Source organism: Nyctibius grandis, chromosome Z (genome assembly GCF_013368605.1).
Source record: "Nyctibius grandis isolate bNycGra1 chromosome Z, bNycGra1.pri, whole genome shotgun sequence".
NCBI lineage: Eukaryota > Metazoa > Chordata > Aves > Nyctibiiformes > Nyctibiidae > Nyctibius > Nyctibius grandis.
The window spans coordinates 30,698,538-30,721,023 of record NC_090695.1 but is presented as its reverse complement, the minus strand read 5'-3'; positions in this window follow the sequence as shown (position 1 = coordinate 30,721,023).

Sequence of the window (22,486 nt, the reverse complement as noted above, 5' to 3'; positions counted from 1 at the left end):
ATAAACCGCATAGTGGCCAGAGGTCACAAGATGCAAATGCTTTGAGGTGCCACAGGTGCTTTTGTGAGTACTCTCTAGCTTTGGTTGTTTGCAGCTGGGTCGTGTGGGCTGTGGACTAGCCACCTTGCTGCCCTCTCCTCTGGGCTGTGACCAGCTGAGCCTGAGGCACAAAGCATGTGCTCGCTTTGCCTGCTGTTCTCTTAAGCTCTTCCTGCTTTCTGCAGGAATCTGGTATTTTCTTAGCTGTGAGCACTCTTCTAGCCTGATTTATGCATGTTTTTATGAACTGGCCTTTTGATTTCCTTTCACTGTTAACCTGTTAATTGAGAGCTGGTTGTTACAGGGCTGCTTACATTCTGGGTGAAGAACAGCCACAATTTGTGTTGTACATTCCTGTATGAATTATGTTTTGTTACTGTGGAAGAAAGCTGTTGTGCTCCGTGACTAGCTTATGATTCATCTTGGATGGCCTGATTGAAACTGAAGTTGGATGAGGTGAATGATGGTCAGTGCTGATGTTAAAGCTGAAGATGGAGTTACAGGCAAAGAAGGCTCCTAGTTATCTTTATTATAATGAAAAAGGGATAATACTCGTCTTGGTAGACTGAGATGCTGAGCTTCTCTGTGATCTAGGAAGTTTCCACTAGCTCCATCCATTTGCTTGATTGTTTCTTGAAAACTTTATTTTAAGTCATGGTTCAATTTCTGTCTGAAGGGAGGAGAACCCTTCTTTTGCCTTGCTGGCTATCTGGAGTGACAGAAATTGTATTAGAGGCTGGATGCTTTTTTTGTAGATGAGTTTCTGTTCTGCATGGCTCTGGCATTCATCAGTCCTGTTCATGATGGAAGTTGCAGGTCATTGAGATATTTTAACTCCTGACCTAATACCATGTGAGTGTTTCCTTTACTCTTGCCCAGTTTGCTCAGTTCCCTGTTTGGTGAGTTGCTGGGAGCTTGGCTGGAGATGGGCTGGCCTTGGCTCCAGGTTGCACACAGAGCTGGCTTGCTGCTGGTATTATCCTTGTCTGCTGACCAATGTGACTGGCGGGCTGAGCAGGAGGCTGCAAAGTTAAAACGCTGTTGGTGCTCCCAGCCCACGGGCAGGGCTGGATGGCAAAGTCTGTCAGGCTTACGGGGGCAGAAGGGCATCATGGGTGCACGCCTTGCCCTAGGGAAGGAAAGCAGGCTGAGCCTGCGGTGGAGGCTGCCCGCCCGCTGCAGAGCCCTGCTGTCCTTGTACCTGTGTTTCCATATGTTTGCTGAAGCGTAATTGTGAACAGACATTTCCTACTTTCTTCTTTTTACATCTTTCTTCGGTGTTCCTTTTAACCCTGATTTTTTTCCTTCAGGTTGCCTGTTACTTATAACTCCTAATGCCAGTTTAATGACTCTTTTTGTGTCTGGGGATTGTACATTATTTACAGAGCCCCAGGGGAGACTTGGAGTAGGCAGTTGGAAGTGCCAGGCATGAGTTTTATCAAGTTGATCCCTTTGTGCTGATAAGTTTGAAGACACTGATCCAGTTGGAATTAGGCAGGTGGCAGGTCAAGCAGCACATCTGGGAGTTGCCTGGCCACCAAAACTTGTTTTAATGATAAATAACAGAAGAGTAACAAGTCTGACACAAGAAGAAGTTTCAGGAGTTCAGTTTTGTGCCACCTGTACTAAAAATAAGTTAATAAACATCAAGAGCATCTCACGGGTTAATCGGTCACTTCTTTTTGGCTTGTGTATTATGGCCTGTTCATTCGATGAGATTGTAGAATCAGTTTCTCAAAGCCTGGTAGTAAAACACATCAGTTAAAATGAGGATGGAAACTGGAAGAAACTACTTGTTTCCGTGTACTGTTTCTTTCAACACCTTGAATTAATAATGTTTTTTTAATTAAGAGTTCATCATAGCAGAACTATGTAGCAAGTTATGCTTCTAATCCGCTTCCCCCCAAGCTGCATTTCTTTTTAATTGCCAAGTGCTATATTTGCTAGCAGAAACACAGGAAAATATGAATATATCTGTACTGAGAGAATATCTGAGGGAAGATGTTCAAAACAGTCTGCTAGCATCAGGTTTTTTGTGGGTGTTTTTTTTTTTTTTTCAGGTTGTGAGTAAGTGTGTGAATGCTTCATTTTAAACAGGACAAAAGGAGATGGCTATTAAACTTCAGCTCTGCCTTCACTTTTCCCAGCTGCTGTCTCAGATCTTTGTTAGGCTCACTTGTTTCTCTCTCTCACTCAGCTCAGGCCCAAAGGTCACCAAGAGGTCATTCCATTTGGAGATCTGTCAGTGTCTAAGCATCCTTTGGTGCTTAGGAAAACCATCTCCTCTAACCGCCCCGCCCTACCTCCCCTCGCCTCCCCCCCCCCTCCCCTCTCCCCTCCCGGCAGTTGTAGTACATCCAACAGCTTTTGCTAAGCTTCAGTGCTGTCAAAGTGTCCTGCAGCTGCTTTCCTGTTCCTGAGTTTTGATGAATCCCTGTTCTGTCAGCTTGCACCAGATAGGTAGCAAGAGAAGGAATCGCTTCTCTAGAAGGAACTTCTCTCATGCTGTGAATGCAAATGGACCATTTGCTTCCTTCCCACCACCTAAATCTTTCCTCTCTGGCTTTGTGGGATTTGGTGCCAGCTCACAACACAAGGGTGACAGCTGGTTGGTGTCCAAAGTCCTTTGTGTTGTTTCAACTTGATTCAGGAAATGATTTTTCAGAGGATCAAGGTGCACTTGGGTGAATTAACTTCTTTTTTCCAAACCGCGGGTTTGACGCAGATGTAAATACTGTCTGATACTTATAGGGACTACCAGTGTTCCTGACACAGGAGTGATTTCTGGCTATCACCCAAATTGTGTTGGGGTTGGCATGACTAATTTCATAGAGCAGCCTGCATGGACTCTTAGAGATCCCATTTGGAAATAAGACCAGGTGTGCTAGTAGTTGCATGCAGATGCGCAAGAGAAGGTCTTTTATCTTCTTTCCTGATACAGCTCTTAAAACAGCAAACAAGCTTCCAGTGTAGGCAGTGACTTGTCTCTTTGCCTTCTCTCTGCCTCCCATTTGTAAAAGACAGTTGCATGTCACTTGGCACTGCCTGAGGCTTTGTGAGGCTATGAAGATGTGACTTCACCCCTGCAGTGCTCTTGGGTCTTGTGCCAACGGCAGAGCTCAGGAGCACTCATTGCGCCATGCAAATATGCGGTAGGGTAAGACCCTTGGGCAGGACTTTGCAGTGTGCACAGGTTGTGTGTGTTTGTAAATATTTTATTGGAAATATCACACTGTGGAAGAAGAGTGAGGGAAGGGGCTTGGGAGATCCTGTGCTTGGGATTCCTTCTTTCCCTGGGAGGCAGGCAGGGTATTGCTGTAGGGGCAGGTGTGTGCCTGCCCATGCAGGCGGCAGCGCTGCTTGGAGAAGCTTGCACTGCAGGCACGCATGGGGGTGGTCTTCGGTTAGAGGCTGAGTGTTGCGAGCAAATGAAGCTGAATGAGGTTGTGTTGGTGCCTGGGGGAAAGGTGTGTGTGTGGGGGCATCAGGGTGGAAGGCAGTGAGGTACTGGCTGGGTAACATCACCTTAGAGCAGCTGTTACAGCAAAGCTTGCTGGGGGGTGCTGCCTTTTGTCAGGCCAGGACATAGCTCTGGATGACTGTTCAGGACAGCAGTCCCAGTATTTATGAAGGACTGACACCTTGTCTTCAATATGTGGGAAAAGGGTGATTTTTTTCTTTAAAAAATACATTTCATTTGGGTGAAATACACCTAAAACTGAAGTACCTTGTTTTTCTCCTGGTCTCTAATTTGAAACACCTTGTTTGTCAGTCACCTAAAGTAACTCCCCTCCCCGTACACACACACACACACCCCCTTTCTGGGCAGGAGGGCCAGGCCCTGCTCTCCAGAAGCGAATGGGTGATATACTGCACGGTGGTACAGACATCTACTATCTATAGATATCTACCAGGTATCTGCAGGTACCTGAGCGGGCAGAGCCTTCCCTTGACAGGGCGCCGCTTCTTGACTCCCAGCTTTGTCTCTTCATGCAGGGAAGTCTGGGATGGCAGCAAGACCACAGCCCTGCTCTGCTGCCTGCAAAGCCTTTGGTGATGTGAAAGACTTGTGCTGCAGGATTGCATAGTTACAAGCAGGTGGGGTTTGTGCTCTGGAGAGGGGGGAAGAAGATTGCTGGTACATGGTGAACTCTGGGCTATTGAGTTAGTATTTGTCTGGTACACCTGAGGGCCTGACTGATAGGAGCAGAGTTGGATTGAGGCACACAGAAAAGACTTCAAGAGAGGTGTTAATCAGTAACAAACTGAGTCATCCCACACAGCTTGTGATGCCAAGTAGAGATGTACACAGTGTAAAAGGAAGGAATGTGCACAAGTGTGTTTATTCCAAGTAGGGAAGGACTCGCCCTCACTTTTACACTCTAAAAAGGGCATTTTATTGCTTCCAAGAAGGAGCAACAGTGTTTAGTAGGAAATGTGTCCCCCACAGGTTTTGTTCCCTGTTCTTCATATCTGATAGCATTGGTGTGAAATGCTCAGTAATCACTCAGAGGATAGCTGTGTAATTCCTGCTTACCCAGGCTGGGTTCTGGCCACTGACATTTCTCATCCAGCCTGCCCGCATCTTCAGTGTCCTCAGGCCGACATCTTCCAGGTTACCTGTCCAAAGAAGGGCTTGCAGCCAGTCAGTTCATTAGAGAGGAGCTTGTACAAAGGAACTGATTAACCTACAACAGTGTGTCCTACAGTGAAGGATTTCTGCTTTAAAAAGAAAAAACCCCAAACAAACAGTATTCCCATTGTTTGCCCAGACCAAAATCTGGTATGTTGAAGAAAGTGTCTGGTCCCTGAAGTTTCCAGTGTTTTGCTATTGGCTCTGAATTGCACACCTGAGATTGAACTGCAGGTGTGTTCAGATTCAAACCAAGTAAAAGATTCTTCCTTCTCAAATTCTAGAGAAGTTTGTGTGTGCACTGTGGTAAAGGCCAGAAATTGTAATCCCTTTTTTTTCAGGGGAAAAAATGTAGCTGAGATTGCTGGGTAGGTAGAAAGAAAAGCAATTTCAGGATGAGGACAAAGAGATGAAAAATTGAGGTGAGAAAACACAGCTGGCTAGACTGTACATCTGCTGTGCATTTAACATGCAGTCTGTGCGCCCAGGAGGTGATAACACAGTAAAAAAAATCCTTTCCGTTGCATGTGTTTGCCCATTTGGTATGTTGCCCACTTAGACCCATGCAGTGTGTAGAGGTGGTCTTAGTGCTCCAGCTTTGCCCTGGGTAGAAGCAGGTAGTGAAGAGAAATCATGCTGGGAACATTTAAACATAGCTGGAAAAGGGTGATGAGATTAGAGCTACTTTGGGTGTTGCACAAGTTTATAGCTTGTCCTGCCTCATAAAAAAAACCCAAAATATTAATTTAAATAACTGCATGCTTTGTGTCCTAGCTAAAATGAGGGACAGCAGTCATAGAGAGAGTGAGAAAGATGAAACTTGTTTCGATTATTGAGTCTTTGTGCTTGCAGGTGGATTTGTTCTTCAAAGTTTTAATGATTGTGATGTCCTTTTGGTATCCAAAAGGATATAGCTGAGCTGCAGGTGTTTCAGATGATACTTGACTTAAGGCTGTATCTGTCTCCTGACAGACAGGAGTTTAACTCTTGCTGTCAGGACTTCTCTTGTTTCTGTTCTGAGAGCACTAACAGGCAAACTATTGCTGGTCACAGCAAGCTTGAGATCCCCAATTTTTAAGTGTGCTGAAATCTGTCTTTGGGGGGTCCATTGGTGTTTTTCCATTATTCCTTCTGTCTTGGCTTAGTGCTTTTTCCAAAGAGCTTTTTATCCAGGTTAACTGTGCACCTAAGACAAAAGTCCTGCTTCCTTAGCTTTAAAGTGCTTTAGCTGCCTGTGTCTTGAACTGGCATGTCACCTGCACTCTACATTCTGGTCCTGCCCCTACAGCAAGACATTTCTACTTTGTGGCAACATATTCAGAGATCATTTATTTCAGGGAAACTTGTTCACCTAAGAGACGATGTGAGGACTCTTCCTCCTGTACAGTAATCCTTTTGAAAGCATCTATGCCTGTGGCATGTTGACCTCTCATCAAAATTGCTGTGCAATCTAAGTTGGTGCTGTGAAAATTAACCAGGCTTAAAATAATGTAGGCGAGAGTTGATGCTGCTTTTCTTTCATCTTTTCTTGCTGCTGATAGGGAGAATGTTACAAACCGACCTTCTGAGATGATTGTGTCTCTTTTAATGGCGTGTTTCAGAACGAATCAAGCCTCTCTCTTAAAATGGTATCAAGTGACTGTTCCTAGATCAGCAGGTACTTTGCAGCTAGAAGCTTTGCAGTGCCTGGGTGAGGAGGAATTAATTAGCAGCCTTTTTGCTAGCTGGTGTCCTCTTTCACTCTTCTCAGATTGCAAAGGGTAAGAATGAGGAGAAAAAACTCATCTGATGATCTCTTTTTATGGCTTGGCGCTGACCACCCTGGGGCTATTTATGCCAAGCAAGCTGAGTGGAGATTCAGTTTAACTTTTCACCGTCTGTTCTCATGGAGCCTTGTAGGGCAGGGCAGTTGCTGTCTTGGCTTAATTTTGTTCATTAACCATAGCTCTAAGAAAGCAGTGTTTTATTTGTTACCGTTTTGATAGAGTATGGGTATTTGTTGAGAACAAAGCAGGGAAGTAAATCTGTAAACTTTTTTTCCAACTGCACAGCAAAAATGAAATTTCTGCAACTACCTTTAGAAGAACAAGTTTTCACTTACGGTTGTGTAGAAGATGTTTTGTGGCAGTCTTAGCGTGTATATATAGAATCACCCTTTTCCCCCCCAGAAACTTGTTGGTCCTGTTGTTACAGAAGGCTTTTGTTGATAGTACAGATATATTAGCATTGTAGCACAACACATACAAGCTGCTACTCTTGACCCCTGAGGTTTCTGTGGAAGGTCACAATGGAGAGGCTTGAATTCCTGTGTTAATCACACTGAAGCAGAATATCCATGCTGGTTTTCCCAAAAGGTTAACAGAATGATACCGCATTGCTTTGAAATGTGATCTCGGAGCATCTAGTGCTTGAGGACAGTTTCTTTCATGATTAACATATGCATTGATTTTGTGTATTTTTAAACCACGTAATTATTACTCATCGGAATAAAATGTGAATGATAGTTTATCATACCGGTTGTCTGCTGCTGCCTTTGTATCACCAGAAGTTTTCAGTGCTCTCCTGTGGAGTTGCAGTGAAGAGGAAGACTTTTTTTCCCTGGTTTTGTGAAGGGAATGTTGTGAGGTAACTAAGCTGCACCTATTTTGCAGTTGCTCAAATATACAGTAAGGTACAGCTTCTCTACAGGTTTGAAGAATAAACAAATACATAAAAAATTGCCCAGTGGTTAGGCTTAATAGCTGCAATTCTCCAGGCATCTTTACAGGTCTGTGAGCCTTTCCCTCCTTATAGCTTGGCTCATGCAGCAAGTAGCTCCTTGGCTCCAATCCAGCTATGCTGTGAAATGTGGTATCAAAGTATGTGTTGCATTGTGAGCAACTGGTTTATGAATTGTGGGCCCTGGCATGGTCAACACAGCTGGAGCTTTGGTGGAAGCCCATGTTTCATGCGGTGTCTGTGGTTTTCCCTGTGCTCTTGGTCTGCAGCAGTGTCAGAGTACACTAGAGTGACATGGCATTGTATTAGGTTCTGGGTGCTCAAAGCACTTCCAGACTGGGCTGCACTTCCAGGGAAAAGGTGAACATACCTTATTCTCACTGCTTTTTCTCTCCAGAGCAGTCTAGTCTCCAGCCCTTCTGGAAAGAGTCTCTTGTTAATGATACAAGGCACTTTCTTTCCCTCAGAAGTTAAGTGCTGATAAGGAGGACTGGAAAACTTGTTTATGCACCTGAATTTCCCCTCCTCCCTTTTCCCTCAAACACTCGTGTATGTATAGACCAGCTATAGATTACATTTTTTTTTGGATGGAAGCCCTCTGTCATATTGTGTTCTTTCTGTCACTGTTGATGAAACAGTATTTTGAAGACACTCACTGCAGGGCAGAGGGGGAGGTGTTCACATTTTAGTGAGTACTCCAGATGTTTATGTAATGTGCCTAAGCTTGCAGTGGAATACAAAATATTTGTGAAAGGCCCCCAGGTCTATCCATGGATAAGCTACTTGTCTAGGTTTCCTGAACAAAGCAGGAGAAGGAGCTTAACTGACAAGCCCTAATTAGCTCTGTGCTCTAACAGCTCTTTCCCAGGAGAATGACTTAGGGAACATTGTTATCAAACCACTTCCAAATTGGATCTCAAACCATAGTGTTGACTTTGCCCATTTTCGTATTTACTGGAAAAGCAAATACTGAAAAAGACTTGAGAAATTCCTGCTCTTACATAGTGGCAATTAAATAATTCCAACCAGGATTTGATGCAAACTCAGGTCTTTGTAGCAGTTTCTGTGCTGAAATGCGCCTTGGTTTTATTTTTTTTTTGCCCACAAACTGCTTTTGTTTGACTTAAAGCATTTTTGTCACATAGCTCAGGCATTTTGAATAGATACTTTAGGTAAGACTTAAGAGGGTTGCTCTGTTTATATTTTAATTGATTTTGAGGTTATAGGGAAGAGGGGGAGAAACTTCAAAATAAAGCTGCCCATAGTTTTCTGAAGTGTGTAAGAAAGTATGTAGGGTTTAACCTCTGAATAAATCACTATTTGCAAAAGCAGTCTGAAAACTAACAAAAAAAAATCTCCAGCAAGTTCTGCTTATATTGTCTGAACTTGACACTGACCAATTTTCATACACTGAGATTTCAGATACATGTGGAAAAACTTTGCTCTTAAGCTTTTACTTTCTTTCTGTGTGGTCATTATGGCAACTCATGTTCCCTGATATATATGGTTATCCTGCATAAAGGGGAAACACAGATCCTGGAAAATGCAAAATCTGACTTACATGTATTGAGAGGCACTTAACTATATGCATTGCTATGACCTTCAAAGGTTGTGAAAGTATATAATGATGGGGAAGAGGCAGAGAGAGCTAGACTGCTTGAAGTACAAAACAGAAGAATTGCTTTAGAAGAATTCATGTCTCTCTACTGGAACAGTGTTCCAAATGCATGCATTGTTCCTAGTGCATGGGAAATTAGCTGAAATAAATGTCCTGTGTTCCACATCTATTTGTGGCAAGCAAGTTCAGGAAGTGTTTCATTGTGGAAAGGGGATGGACAAGTTAGTTGCCTAGAACAGCAACATGTGGATGTTGGTAACAGAATAACTTCAGAGCAAATGGGATCACATCAACTGTAGAAGTTGTTTCATCTGACTTGGTCAGGAGTGTGGCTAGGTCTTGAGTTTAGGAATAGGAGAACTTAATGAAAGAGGAGAAGACCATAGTTAGGTGAGAACGGTTCTTCTGCCTTTGGGAACTGGATTTTCTCCCTGCTAAGAAGAAAAACCTGCGTTTTGTGTTGTCTTCTGTGAGATAGCCTTAAAAGTTCTGAAAGTGCTGTGTATTTCACTAGGCTCCAGCTGTGAATGTTGTTTTGCAGTATTTCATTGTCTTCTGCTTCTGCCACCCAAAACACAGAAAGCGAATGCTGCTTTTCTTGAGGGGAAGAGGAGGCTACATGCAATGAGGGCACTCCATATGTGTGGTGTAAAGGAGATATTGCCAAAAGCATAGGTATAGCTGGGAGCCAGCATGGTGCGTTCTCTTCGTTCACCTGCCCTGTTTGTCCTTCCAGTAGTGTTTTCAGCCCAACCAGCCCTAGGGATGGACTGCTGCTTCTAAAGGTCCTTGGTCTGACAGAGGCACGTGGTTGTGCTGAGGAACAGTCAGGCACTGCACAGGTGTAGGAGAGAGGTGTCCTTGTGCAGGAACAGGTGGATGATGAGTGATGGGATGCGGCTGGTGCCCTGGCAGGCATCCTCAGAAGTGCTACGTGAATGGGTGAAATGGGTGTGTGGGGTTGGAGGAGAACAAAGTGACACTACGTTGTCAGTGCTGGGGCAGAAAGCTGAAAATCCCTGGTGTAGCCCACTGTTGTCTTGGTTTTGAGCTGGCAGCACTGTTATTGTGTCTTTGTAACATATGCACATTTTAAGTCTAACGAAAATTTCTCCTGCCCTAAAATATTTTGTTCTCTCAGGGCCTCAAGAAAAATCTTCTTAATTGATGGTTTGGACATAATCTAAGCCTGGAGTGTCAGTGTGACTTTTCCATTCATATTTGTTCATGGATGAAAGAATGTGTGACAAATACCCAGCGTAATTATGCATGTTTCTAATGTTTCAGCTTGTATAATACCGCCCACCTCCCCAGAGAGGTCAAGTTACTGTTTCAGGCATTGCAGTTCAATGATGTATGGTGTGCTAGAGAGAAACGGTGGACTAATGGCCCTGTAAGTTTAGTATTTTTTTTTTCCTTTTTCGTGAAATAGTGAAATCTGATCTGGTTTGTGTCACGGAGTAGGCTTCTGTGTTACAATCTAATGGACTATTTAAAATATATCTAAATAGGAGAGTACTTGTGCCTTGAAGTGGTGATTTGTTTTTGAATGGCAGTACTTAATGTTGGGGAATTATTACAGAGAGTGTGTATGCATGCGTGTGTGTGTGTGTGAGAGTGAAATCCCTTCCTCGGTATCATTCTGGTGGATGAACTGTTTGCAAACTGCTGCAACAACCCGGACAGCCCTGCACTAATCAAAGCCTGCTAGGCAGAAGCCGTGAGACAACGATTAAGTAGGCGATTTTTGATCTGCAGTGACCCTGAGTACCCGCAAGCAGGCTGAGCCTTCACGCTGACACGGTGAAGCAGCGTTTCAAAGCTTACACTGGCTTTTTCATCTGCTTTTCCTCTCCGTCCTCTCCCTCTCCCTGCCTTCTGCTGGCTGTGCCTGCAAAGGAGAGCCTGCAACTTCTCTGGCGGAATCCGTTCAGGTCACTTTGTGACCTTCGTGTTTTAGGGACTGTATGCGTAGAGGGGATTTTTGCAATTTTATATTACTCTTTTGGCTGTTCAAGGGAAGCATACATTGAAGATCACACAGTTCACATGCATGTTTTCCCCCCAGTCTAGTTTGAGAGATTAGGTTGTTAGATTACAAGCTTAATATCCATGACCTGGAGCCTGAAAATCCAGTGTTTAGTGTGTGTATATAGCTAGTGTGTGTATATATATTATATATAGTATTATTGGAATGACAGTCTCCCTACTTATTTTTTGGCAAAAGGGACAGGAATATTGCCATTTGTGTATGCCTTCTTTCATGAAGTTTCTACTCTGTGCCATTGCTGAGTATGCTAGGTGTGATAACAATTTCAGCAGGGAAGAACATCCTGACCAGCACTGCATGTCTCACGCTTGTCCTCCCCTTGCTAGTCTTTCTAGTTTATGCTGGGATTAGGATCCAGCTGCTCTCCTGCTTCATTTCTGAGAGACAATATCAAATGTCTCACAGGGTGTTAGGGCTTGAAATGAAACTGGGGAAAGCAGTTCTCTTAAGAGCTAGTGGTGGGACTCTAGAGAATAATCTGTCCTTTCCTTTGGAGACTACATGCTTGTTTGCTTAATTTTCCTGGTCACTGAATCCCTGGAAATGCTTGGTTTTGTCTACCACTGTATGAAATGAATCGGCATGCCTAGAACATGGTGCTCCTGAAGGTGTAAGGACGTACGGTGGTTATTCTGGATTAGTTTGCTTCACAAGTAGTAAATTCAAAATTACTTTATTTTTATCATTTCTTGTTTGTCATTGATTCAGAACATCCAATGAGACAGCTGCATATCTTTTTTTTTTTTTTTTCTCCTTTGGCATAAAGCAAACAGCATTGCCATGGTAGTAGCCCTCAGCGATACATGACTGTGTTTACACTTTTGAGGATCCCTCTTGTCACAGACTGCTGTAGTGAGGAGCATACACACTGTGCAGCTTGTGGTTCATTAATGCGTTGCGTTTTCAAAGCTTTAGGCTGAAAATATGAGAGAGGCTTATTCTCATCTTGGTTTAGTATTGGAAATTTCTCAGAGCTATTACAGGAGTGGGTGATGAGTGTTGAGGGTCATTCCCTAACAGTGCTGGATTTTGGAGGCCAGTCTACAATACCCGTTCCAAAAATCCTGTCCCTTAGGAGTATACACTCTGGAATATCACTGGGGAGGTGGTGGTAAGATCTGTTTGAAAATCCCAAGGGCAGCTACGCACCATGCACATGGAAAGCCTGAGCTGCAAAGCCAAGTGACTTGGTCCGAGTTTTAGCTTGGTGCCAGAGGAGGATGTGAGTCCTGTTGTCTTTTTTTCCTGCCAGGTTGAAGCCTTGGGATGTTGCCGGTCCAAAGTAGGGGGAGCTTCAGCCTCCAGGCCTAGATACAGAGATGGATATGTAAGGGATATGGCTTCCCTAAGATGCAGGTTCTTGGCATGGTTCTAGAGCAGATCATCTGCCTATGTATATTTCATTGTTGCTGGCTATAGCTGTGTTACACCCATGAAGATATGTAGTGAAGCTTGACAGCTGAGGATTGTTTTCATTTTCTATGAGGATGGGGAAACAGCATGAAGAAAGAGCAGAGTTTTTACAGAGGTTTGCTTTTGACACTTGAAATCCAGCAATTAAAAATTTCTGGGGTCCATCAAGGTTACCAGTGTTTCTAAAGATAATGGCAATCAGCTCTATCTTTAACTTAATTTTGGAGGTTAGGATTACTTAGTGTCTTCTGCCTTTTAAAAACTGTAAGGCCCCTTTCCCTCCCTTCCTCTGCTTGCCCAGCTGGTGTGGAATAAGCAGGTGGCTCCCATCAGGAGCAGCTGGTGTCATCATGCCTGTGTCCCACAGGCAGGTGAGAAGCCATCTGACCTAGGAACCAGGCAAGCAAGACAGTGTTTTATGGTCCCTTTCAGTTTCTTTCTCCACCTTCCCAATTCCTTTTCATTGCAAGACAAAAGGATGACCTTCATGCCCTTTCCTAATCTCTGCTCTCCTTAAGGAAGCAAGCACAGATTTATCTCGTGTGTTGTTGCTTGTCAGAGGTGTTTCATGATATGGTAATGTGAACAAGCAAAGGGTATAACTGGATAAGGGATATAGTACAGGATATAACTGGTTTATTGAGAAAGGTTAAACAAAGATGATCTGTAGCTGATGGTCTTCCCGGTTTTCCTTCTTTCTCAAGCCACTTTTAGGTAACTTCACACCAGTGCTTCAGTTGTGACAACGTCTTCTCATTCCATTCCTTGCCTAACATCAAATACTGCAACTAAACTGGCCTTGTAAAGTCCATCCTACTTTAGAGTCCTAGTAAATACATTTCTTTTTTTAATCTGGGCCACCTGAGTTTTGATAGCTTAGTCTTGCAGATAGAGAACAAAGAATTAGGTGAGGTCTGCCTGCAGAAAGGGGCATGTGAAAAAGGACACCCCTGCCCCCCAACCCAAAACTTGGGTGTGCTGATGACTTCTCCTCTTACTCTCTAGACATGAGGCCCTATCTGTGGGTGATGTAGTCCATGAGCAGTGAATTCCCTACAGATTGGATAAAACAAAGCACTGGGTGTGCCCTAGCATTGGCAGTGAAGCTTAACCTACGGCAGCAGCCTTGGCTGTTAGAGTGGATATTTGTGCTGGTTCTTTTCAGAAGTTTGCCCATTTCTGGTTAAAGCTTAGGTTGCTGTTTGCCAGCTGAAGGTCTCCATTGCAGTGGTGGCTGTGTCATGGCACCGTTTGTCCTGCCAAGCAAAGCTCTCCATTCAGAAAGCCCACAATGAACTCCACAGTTTGTATAGGGTAGGTACTGGAGGAACAAGTGGGGCATGTGTCTGGCCTCTGAGGGTACAGTGAACGGTGAGTCAGTCTCACCTGACTTGACAGCTAAAGATGTTAGGGTTCAGCACATCTGTTTGTATGGCTTGCTGGGTTTTACTGTTTTGTCACAATCTTGACAAGTTTTTGTTTGTTAGAGACTGAAGTGTTTACCTAAACTGTCACTTCTACCATGTACAATTCATAAACACTCAGCCTTTGGGTCAAAAAATAATATTAAATGTTTGAAGGAGACAGCCCTTTATTAGTCAGTCTCAAGCTTACATATGCACCAGATGCCTGTGAAAAAAAAATCTTAGTGTTTTTGAAAGTGATCAGGTAGCAAATGTTCCTTTTATGACACCTTTCCATTTTTCATGAGCTGACGCAGTTTGGGTCCAAGTGTGAGAACCGCTACTTTAATACCTACTTATCAAATGCAGTTTAGTTTCTTGTAAATTAATGGTTATGCTTTCTACAGTGGTGTAGGATTTGTACTCATCTCTGCTGGACCTGCCAAACTTATTTGAGTACTTGTGTGCTCTGATGAGAACGCGAAGAGCTCGAGAGGGTTTTGACGCTGCTTATTCGATGGGGTTTCTCCCTGTCTCAATGCAGTGCACGTTATGCTAGACTAACAGTTGTTCCTGTGCTTTTGCCACAGGAAACAAGCCACTGGTTGAAACTGGTCACTGGTTTCTGGCCACTGTAGCACAAACCCTGGACCAAGGTGAAGCTGCCCTTCCTCATGCTGCAATCTCTGCCTGTGCAAATGGACTGAAACGCCAGAAGCCAGCCTTGCCTGCCAGGTTCTAGCTGAGCTGGTGTATCCAATTTACCAGCAATGCGAGTCCTCTCACTAAAGTAACTCATGCATAAATTTATGGGGCTGTGCTTTGCATAATGTGAGAAACGAGCCTCAGTCTGAAACGCCAATTATAATTTTGGTTTATTGCAAAGCAAAGGCAAAACAGCGCTGGGCAGCACGGGGGGTAATCCCACCAAAATCGTGCGGGCCTTTCACAGTAATTCACTTTGTATTTATGTGGTAAAGTGTTACATATTCATCATAATTTTAAGGGCGCCTATACATATTCATGACTGTCCCGGAAAGGTGGTCTTTATTATAACGAACCCCGGGAAATCATTTCCATAGTCTCCACCTTTAATTCCTCTTGGTTGTGCACGCGCAGTTTCTCCTGGTGGTCGTGGGCCAGGGTCTCAGGGATGAAGGCCGTATGTCTTCCTCGCTGTGCACTTTTTACCCCAACTGCAAAACCTGCTGAGATCAGCTTTCTTTTGACAGCAGTTACGTGATTTCCTTGACGAGTCCCTTCCTCCTATACATTCTACTCTATCTTATCTTACGTTTTTCCTGTGGTTAGTAGTTAGTTCCTATCTAGGGTCTGAGACTATAGATTTATAGCTTAAGCTAAACAGTGGTCCTGATGGTCCTGTTATTAACCCTTAAGTGTTAGTTTCTCCTCATCACAGTGGCTTAGTATTTTGTGGTCACTTATTTATACATTGCCAAGAAGTCTCTACTTTTTCCTCTTTATTCTGACACGAGTCATTTTTCACTTCTCACAAGAAGGTCTGTGTTGCTTGTGAGAGGCCGTTGTTAAAGTCCTAGACTAACAGGATTGTCTTGGAAATGCCCCATTTTTAGATGTGAATGACCCTTCTGCATCTTCTGCTGCAGGTTGTATTGTATGTCAGCTGTTTCCCTTCCCTCTCTGGCTGCTCAAAAAACAGTTCCTATTGGGACAGGCACTTCACACTGCTCCTGAATACATTATTCTTTATGGTGTGTGTTTTAACAAGTCACAAGAAGCTCAAAGTCCATTTGCAGTATGTGAAGAGCTGGTCTCTGTACCAAGAGGTGGCATCAAGTACAGCAGATAAGGTGTTCTGGCTTTAGCACAAGACTTGTTTTATCACTAGAATGTTGAAAGGAAAGCTGTGCAGTTGCTTTGCCAACAATTTAGCTTTTTTTTAATGTGCTAACAACCACAGCAGCTCCATTATCTGCTATTTAGAACCTACTGGCTCTGGAACATTTATACTAGCACATACAGGCTCTCTCCTTGCTGTGTTTTGAGACCAGGTGAGAAGCTAAAATTGTTGTAGGGTGAATTGCTGCAGCTGAAGGGTTGGTAGATGATCACCTCTATCATTACAGTTAGCTCCTCTGAGATGCTGTCCTGGACCTTCTGTACTGGGGCCAAGGAGACTGTCCTTAGATACATCCTCTCACATTCCTCCTCCTAGCAGCCTAGGATCCTCTGTAATACCGATTATTTTCCTATATAGGTAAGAATTGGTGCAATGTAAAGCTCACTATTGTCTGTTGTAGGTCGCAGACAAATAAAAGCTGTATGACAGCTTCTGAGAGGAAACACCCCACTGTGGGGGGGTTTGCCTTTGCTGTAAGACTCTTTCTTTCCTGTGAAAGAGACCACTTGGGGGGGGGTGTATGACCGAATGGCACAATACATCTGCATGGGGATATTCCTGAGAGTAGTCATGTTATTGTGGTGCCCTGCCCAAATTAATTAGTGTCTCTGCAGGGTTAATTAGCATGGTGCTTTGTGCCATGCAGACATAGCCTTAGTTATTTCCTTTAGCAATTATGAGAACTTATGCCAGTGAAGTGTACTAAGATTGAATATTGCTTTTGACTATTTAAAGAATTTCTGTCAAAAAGTTTAGAACGTATTCACCAGGAAATAGTGTCTTTACCACTGGAAATGTTACATTCAAATTTATTTTAAAATAATGTCTCCTTCTGAGCAAGAATGTAACTACCCTTCTGGTGCTATGCAGTGCATCTTTAACTGACGATGAAGTGTTTGACGCAACATCTGAGGCATATCTCAATATGATATCCAGCCATGTCCTTGCAGTTGAGCGGGCTGGTGTTTTTTCAGACCAGCATAAACTCCTCTTTAGATAAGTGAATCTGGCTGCTGGCTGCTGGAAGGAGGTGCATGTGTTGGAGGAGTGTGTGAGAGGAGGTGTTGAACAATATTAAAATGGAAAATGGGAGAAGATGGAGTATGTGTGTTACCTGCCTGTGGTGAATTTGTCAAGCTAGAGTACGCTGTGAAGTACGTAGACTTTCTGTGAAAAAAAACAGCGAAACCACCTCTTTGGGAATTAAGGAAATAATCTGTTGTGTCCAAGCTTTGTTTAAATGTAAAATATTCTCAAGGTTAAAGCTTCCTGTAAAAATGACAACTTTTATCAGCAAATGTACTCCCTTTGTTTATGCAATATATCTGCTTAACTGTTCTGCTATGGTTTTGGTTTCTGCTTTTTTTGCTTCTACGTAGCACTCAGTTGCGGGTCAGTTTTCTGCCTGGGAATTAATTTAGATTGCCATTTGTGAGGAAGTTTAGAAGAACAATTTTTTAATATGAGATACATAAATCTGTTTCATACAGATTCAAATTTTGCTTACAGTATTACATATATTTTTTAAAATCCCCATTATATCAGAATGTTTTTAATGTTTGGTGTTTTTATTAATGCCTGCTAGGTGTGGTTTGTTCTGTCCTTAAGGGAAAAAAAATGGGTGTGCAGCCTAATGGTTTTTTTGTTTTGGTTGGGCTTGGATGTGTAGGAGTCAGATGATTATGTATGCATCTATGCTGTGATTTGTTTGGGTAGAAAGGAAAACTAAGCATTCTTTCGATCTGGCGTGGAAAACGGTAATGTGTGTTATAAATCTTGGCTCCCAAAGGGTATCTGACTTTTGTTCAGTCTTCTCTGAGAAAGAGGAGCGACTCCCACAAAGTTGTCACTAGTTCGTCTCAGCTAGAGCCATGTCTGTCAGAGAGGCTTAAAAAATCAATTAGGCAGGTGATAAACTCAAAATAAACTTTATTCTAACCTAAATTGTTTAGCAGAGAACCAACTAGAAATGAGGTTTATCAAAATCGTTCAACACTGCAGCAAAATTAGTAAACCATAGGTTCAGGATGTACAAGGAATTAATACTGCACAACTGACTTAAGAATTCTTAAGCTTTAAGAATAATGGCCAAAATGTGCAATCACTCATCTACAAGATAAGGGCTCTCAACCTCGAGGAGTTACCTTGGGCAGCATCCCAACCCAAGAGGAGAGTCTGTGACTGCAGTCCCGCTGCTCTGAGGAGGACTGACTCCACTCTGCCCTCCAACAGGACTCTGTTTATACCCTAGTTGGGTCTGACCTTGGTCATATATTGTTAAATCAGCTCTTACTGGCTGAGGGCCCCATCTCCCAGTGGCTGTGAGCCTGGCAACAGTCACAGTAAGGGCACAAAAAGTAAGGGTTGAAAATGTATCAGCGGCCACTATGGTCCTAAAGCCCCGGTCTTTGTCAGGGCGGGTGCATCTGCCACACAGTCCACCCTGTAACCACAGTCATGATTCGACCAGTTTCCTTGGAGTGGTGGTACAGTTACCTCTTGCCTCCAAAGTTGAAAGGGAGCACAGTCTTGGTGAGTTTGATGCTCCCTGTGGGTCATTTAATGTTGTACTGGAACATCAATTACACAAACAGAGTCTAAGGGAATATCAATTACACGAACAGGCTTTAAGGGAACATTAACTACATGAACAGACTTCAAGGGAGTGCACTCCACAGTTAACAGATTTCGTTATTGCAGGCTTAACACAGCTTATAACAATACAAATCACAACGATCACTACGACCATTATCAGAGATTGGAGAAGACTGGTTAGCCATCCTGACAAAGAAAACCAAAACATATGCAAAACTTTCCCCAACCAGTGCAGCAACAATTGCCTCCAAGTCTTTTGCTACTCTCTTCATTTTGTTGATCTGATCCTGATGTGGCATTGATACATTTGGGATGTGGACACAGCACTCATCTGCCGATAGATACAGGACTCTACACACACCTTTCTCCCTTAACAGCATCAGATCTAATACAGCTCAGTTTTGAATAGTTATTTTACTGGTGTGTTGTGATTATCTGAGAGTCCCAAACTATCAGACGCAGAGTTGGCCAAGGCTGACAATTGCAGGCCTAGTTCCAATATGCTCTGTCAGTTTCACACTGGAGTGATTCCCAGGCAGAATACCGACTCCACCCACCATCCAACTCGCGTTGAGGCTGCCTGCCATCCCTTCCATAAATCCCTTGGTCTATGATCCCACCACTGGTGTGATATAGGTCCTTCCCAATAAATAGGACAGAGAGAGAGCATGGCTAGTGTGCATGCTAGCCCAGGGATGGCTGGGTATAATCAGGAATATAGGTGTCCCACACTAAGTTGGGGGGTGCAGAGACAAAGGATGTTTGACATCAACCTGGCATAGTAGTAAGAGGATGACAGTAGTCTTTCTTACTAAAATCTAGGGCAGAGGGCTGTAAGTAACTGTTATTACTACATAGGCAGCCCTGTATTAAAGCTTCCTGAGCAGGAGGATATAGCCTTAACAGTGGCATTTTATCTATGTCTTCGCATCCGATCTCTGCCTGACAGTTTCAAAGCAGAGATTTCCTTACCAGGAATAACTTATCCTTTTCCTTGTACCAGCTAGGCGCATAAGTGTGTCTAGCTCATGTCTAGTTGAGGGAGTAGTCCCATGAATTTTGGTTACACACGCTGGGACATTCATTATTATCCTTTTCAGGGTGTTTGATACACCACAAGACATTCAGGGGTTTTGTATATTGTAGGGAATGATCATCAGTGCTCCACCGAGCACTATATTCAGTAGTTCCCCATGGAATTTCAGGGCATGATGTAGTGCCATTCCAACTCCACCCTGTGGCCTCATGGGTAGGTTGGAGAATATAATCACATCTGGCATCCCACACTGAACTAGCATTTACCACGCCCAGTGACCAACTGTAGACAATATAAGTATAGCCTCTTCCCTCAATCTCCCTAACCTCCAACTATAATTATTATATTGCTCCCATGTGAGCTCAAGGGCAAGTGATATGTTAATGTCCTGCACAAAAATTGGTAAAGGGTCTTCTGACTTGATGGTAGGCAGGCAAACTGTTACTGAGGTTACATTAATTGTTCTGGCAAATCCTGCTATCATTTTTGCTACTATATTGTCATCTAGGTCCTCATTGTTTCCATTGGTCACTGTCACCATTGCCAGTATGAGCATCAGGGCGGTCTGCTTTTCCATTGTCCTGTAAGAAAACACAGAGCTGGGCTTCAGGCTTTGGAAGCAGACTTCAGGGTTAGAAGTCAGGGATTATCCACTGAACACCAATATGGTGGGTTTCTCTGCTCCCATCCAGGGCTTCCCAGGCAAATAAGCTTCTGGGCTTTGTCAGGGTCATGGCTATAATGCTGACGGAGGGCAGTTTTACCATGACTGGTAGGCCCACTTATGTTCTCAATGGGAACTGGCCTTTTTGCTCATCAGGTATAGAAGTGTTGCCCATCAACGGTCCTGTAGGGCAAAATGCTCCAATCTTTGGGTTTCCATGATTTCCCCAGCAGTTGTTAACAGTAAAAACTGCTTGTGATAACCGTACGTCCCAGTTATGGTGTGAGACATCAGCATGTTTTTTTCATCACACCATTGGTTCATTCAACTTTACCATTAGCCTGGGGGTATATGGTGTGTGAAACACTCATTTGATGCCGTCCCCTTGAGCCCAGTCTTGCACCACTGTGGCCTTAAAATGCGACCCATTATAACTTTGAGTGCATTAGGGAATAGGTAAAATACTAAACCACTCTCTCAGTGCTTGGACCGTCTGATCTCCGGTGGCAGTGCTAACAGCTGTAGCCATAGTCATTCCTGACACCACTTCAAAGCACCAATGTAATCAACCTGCCAGATGCTCCAAAGGACTTCACCTCGTTTAATGTGCTGGGCCGAGGCCATGCCTGAGACTGACACTCATAACAGAGGTCTGTTTTCTGTGAGTGGCCTCACTTGATGTGCAGCCACTCAGCCAACTGACTCCAATCCTCCTTGTCGCTATCAATTACCTTAACTTGGGCTACAAGGTCTACCTGTTGATTTTGTTTCGCAGCGGGGATTCTATTCCTTGCATGGCCCTTTACCCAAACCATTTTCAAAGGTTGTGATCTTCCTATCTCTAGAAATTGTTGCCAGTCTCCGGCTCTCCAGACTTTTGTATGGTGCACTTCCCACTGATTGGATTCCCATTGGCATATCCACTCTGTGGCATCCTTATAGGTTGCCTAGGAATCAGTGTAAATTATGATGGCACCACTCTCTGCTACCAGCAGAAGGGCACGCAACTTCCCCCTCCTTGTGCTACCTTCTCCCTGCTCTGTAATCATTTTCCCATTATCAATTTCCAATGCTGCTGTGTTATATTGTCACCTGGATCCCACTCGGTGGGCAGATGTATCTGTGAACCACACTCCTTGTGTATCTGAGCCTGTGGTCAGTTTGGGCACCTCTTTGATTGGGGAAGGTCTATAGGCTTGGCCCAGAAAAAACAGATCTGGATTCACAGTTTGCTGGAGCTTAGAGGCTTTGAGGCCCTCTCTAAATGGCAGTAACTGATTAGCTGAGCAGCAATATCTTGCCACAATTCAGCAGCCCAAATAGGTTTACCTTTGCGCTGCCAGTTGCTTCTCTTCCACTGCTTTAACCACCCCCACAAGGCATTTGCTACCATCCATGAGTCAGTATAGAGATACAGTCTTGGCCACTTTTCTCGTTCAGCAGTGTCTAAAGCCAGCTGGATGGCTTTTACCTCTGCGAATTGACTTGATTCACCTTGTCCTTCTGTGGCTTCTGTGACTCGTCATATAGGACTCCATACAGCAGCTTTCCACTTCCGATGCTTTCCTACAAGACGGCAGGATCCATCGGTGAACAGGACATACTGCTTCTCATCCTCTGGTAGTTCATTATAAGGTGGGGCTTCTTCAGCACGTGTCACCTCCTTTTCTGGTGGCATTCTGAAGTCTTTGCCTTCTGGCCAGTCCATGATCACTTCTAAGATTCCTGGGCGATTAGGGTTTCCTATTCGAGCCGTCTGTATAATTAATGCAATCCATTTACTCCATGTAGCATCAGTTGCATGATGGGTAGTGGGAACCTTACCCTTGAACATCCAGCCTAGTACTGGTAATCGGGGTGCCAGGAGAAGCTGTGCTAACAAAGTACTGATTATCTCTGAAGCAGCTCTAACTCCTTCATATGCTGCCAGTATCTCTTTTTCAGTTGGAGTGTAATTGGCCTCAGAGCCCCTGTATCCTCGACTCCAAAATCCTAGGGGTCGACCTCGAGTCTCCCCTGGTACTTTCTGCCAGAGGCTCCAGATAGGACCATTGTCCCCAGCTGAGGTGTAGAGCACATTTTTAACATCTTGTCCCGTACGGACTGGTCCAAGGGCTACTGCATGCACAATCTCTTGTTTAATCTGTTCAAAAGCCTGTCGTTGTTCAGGGCCCCACTGAAAATCATTTTTCTTTTGGGTCACTTGATAAAGAGGGTGTACAATGTGGCTGTAATCTGGAATATGCATTCTCCAGAAACCCACAACGCCTAAGAAGGCTTGTGTTTCCTTTCTGTTAGTTGGTGGGGACATAGCTGTTATTTTGTTGATCACCTCTATCGGGATCTGGTGACGCCCATCTTGCCATTTAATCCCTAAAAACTGGATCTCCCGGGCAGGTCCCTTGACCTTGCCTCTTTTTATGGCAAAACCAGCT